This window comes from Odontomachus brunneus, unplaced genomic scaffold, assembly GCF_010583005.1.
Source record: "Odontomachus brunneus isolate Ranch 3 - 2012 unplaced genomic scaffold, Obru_v1 Obru_scaffold_319, whole genome shotgun sequence".
NCBI classification, from domain to species: Eukaryota; Metazoa; Arthropoda; class Insecta; order Hymenoptera; family Formicidae; genus Odontomachus; species Odontomachus brunneus.
In genome coordinates this window covers 37,966-40,528 of record NW_022639769.1, presented here as the reverse complement: position 1 = coordinate 40,528, position 2,563 = coordinate 37,966, and positions in this window count along the sequence as shown.

The following is a 2,563-nucleotide window of genomic DNA, read 5'->3' as shown; positions in this document are numbered from 1 at the left end:
GATAAAAAGAGAGGAAGAGTACTCGAGTGACGTTTCCGAACGCAGCTATATATATATATATATATATATATATATATATATATATATATATATATATATATAGCGGTCAGAGCTTAAGATGACGAACATGACGATCACCCAGGTAGCAAGGTGACATCTTTAGACATCATGGCTATCTGGGCATGGCGAACATGGAAACTATGTCGCTTGTGCTTCTCTTGTTATTTAGAACTCTAGTGTGATACGAGCATTAATAGGCTCGATGGCGTGACTGACATAATATATCTAGACTGAGTATTGAGGAGTGGGGGTAAAGATTCACATAGAAAAGATACAGTATTTTGAGATTATACGTTCTCTTATTCGCACATGTGTATATGAGAGTGTATATATGAGTGCAAATGTTAAAGAGATTAATAAAGAGGAATAAAAGAACGAGAATCTGGGATTAAAAACCACATGTCTTCTGCATCGAATTAATCGAATAATTAACTCAAATGTTATTTCCAACATAAGTAGCTCACCATTGTGCATGTCAATTTTAATCATACCTTTCTAATAGAGAACCTCTCTCACATATACGTTCATAAACTTGCACGAATGAGAGAGAACGCAGGATGCCAAAACGCAATGCATCCTTTTCTACGCGCATCTTACTCTCACTCTTGAAATAAAGGCAAACACTCAGTCTAGATATATTGGCCTATATTCTGAGTTCTCTTCACACGATAAATGAGTCTCTAACAGTGACTCATAACCAATCAAAAAACTTATAAACCTTTAAAAACTTTTAAAGGCTCATTTATCGTTAAAAAAGAACTCAAAATACAGACCTATTATGTATATGAGCTGATGGAGTGTATACAGGATAACAAGGTGGCCAAACTTCGGTACCGTATTTTACTCTTCCTAAGGGTGAAAAAATGTCATTTAAATATAGGTCCGGAGAAATGTTTATGTCTTGGAAAAGAGGAGTGTCTAATTCATAATCATAGTTCCGGAATGTACCATTGGCAATGTCGATATGAAACGTGTATTGTTGCAGAAGGAAATAATTTGCAGGAATTTCTTTAAATATGCTTTAAATATTCCTACAATACTCAATCATAAACAAAACAATATTTCTATCTCGAAAAAGACGAGTTTCCGGACCTATATTTACATGACATTTTTTCATCCTTAGGAAGAGTAGAATACGGTACCGAAGTTTGGCTACCTTGTTCGGTGTCATCTTGGATATAACATAAACTATAATTTTTTAATGCTGACAGTGAATATAAAATTGCAGTCTACGCTATCTGCTAAATCGGTGCAAATGATACAACTTAAAATGCTCGACAGCTTTTCCAAAGTAGGCCTTTGGAAGAAGAGAAATATCGCTGAGATACGGACTATGGTAACGAGCAATCAAGATAGAATGGAATGAGACCCAATTGCACACCACCAAACGGTGCTCTGTTTTATCTTCACCAGTTGGTGATATGCAATTGGATCTGTACGCAAGTGGAACAGTCTCGATAGCAGGTAAGGAGTGTTATTGATTTCTAAATGGTTTATCAAGGTCAATCAGAAGGCTTGTATACCACTTATTAGGAGTACAAATAAGTCTCTGCCATTTTTTTGTCAAAAATTGGGCATTTATTGTGAAAGAACGGTATCTTATGTTTTATTCAAAGTATTGTCCATCGCTAGCCACTACTTTTTCCCATATTTCTGGCAGCATACGGATACCGCGTCGGAAGAACGCTTCATCTTTTGAGGCTATCCACGAATCGACCCAATTTTTGGTATCTTCATATGATGTAAAGTGCTGCTTAGACAGGCCGTGCGTCATCGATCGAAACAAGTGATAGTCAGAGGGAGCAATGTCTGGTGAATACGACGGGTGGGATAAAACTTCCCAATTGAGTGTTTCCAAGTAGGTTTTGACCGGCGCCGCAACATGTGGACGAGCATTATCATGCAGGAGAATAATTTTGTCGTGTCTGGAGTAGTAGTGGGCGCGTTTTTCCTTGAATGCTCGGTTCAATCTCATCAATTGTAGAGAGCCCCAGTAATGGTTTCGTTCGGTTTGAGCAACTCATAATACACGACACCAAGCTGATCCCACAACATGAGTTTTTTTCCATGAATATTCGGCTTGGCTGTCGATGTTGAAGCATGGCCACGTGGTCCCCATGATTTCCTCTTCTTTGGGTTATCGTAGTGGATCCATTTTTCATCACCAGTGATTATACGATGCAAAAAACCCTTTTGTTTATATTAGGTGGTAAACTTACTTCCTGCGGTTTTTTGTTTAAAAAACTCATTTATTTTGACATCAAAAGCAAAAAATACATTAATCGAAGTATTTTCCCTCGCTAGTTATACATTTTTCCCATCTTTCGGGCAACGCGTAGATTCCGCGACGATAGAACGATTGGTCTTTTGATGCAATCCATTCGTCGATCCATTTTCGCATATCCTCGTAATTTCTGAAGTGTGTATCCACCAAGCCGTGCTGCATCGACCGGAACAAGTAATAGTCCGAAGGAGCTAAGTCTGGTGAATACGCTGGGTGCGG